The sequence below is a fragment of the Phaethon lepturus genome, unplaced genomic scaffold (genome assembly GCF_000687285.1).
Source record: "Phaethon lepturus isolate BGI_N335 unplaced genomic scaffold, ASM68728v1 scaffold27512, whole genome shotgun sequence".
NCBI lineage: Eukaryota > Metazoa > Chordata > Aves > Phaethontiformes > Phaethontidae > Phaethon > Phaethon lepturus.
In genome coordinates, this window is record NW_010525982.1 from 1 (window position 1) to 300 (window position 300).

Consider the following 300-nt stretch of genomic DNA (forward strand, 5'->3'; position numbering starts at 1 on the left):
TTCCTTGCTGGGTTGCCGACTGCGTCCTCTGCATCGTGCCGACCGGCCTTGCTCCTCGAGACCATGACTCGCCTCACAGGCTTGGGTGGTTAGGCCCAAACCCATGGAGACTCTTAAGGTCTCCTTTCTGTTGACTGAAGTTAAGCACCTAGATGTGTCTGTCTGGTTTTTAGTTCTCTGCCCAATGTAATCTAGTGATTACAGGAGGTAATAAAGCAGTAAGATTCCTCTTTTGTTCCAGTTTTGCCTCTCAGATGTTTGGCAAGTCGTGTAAGTGACCTTAGGGGAGGGGCTAATAAG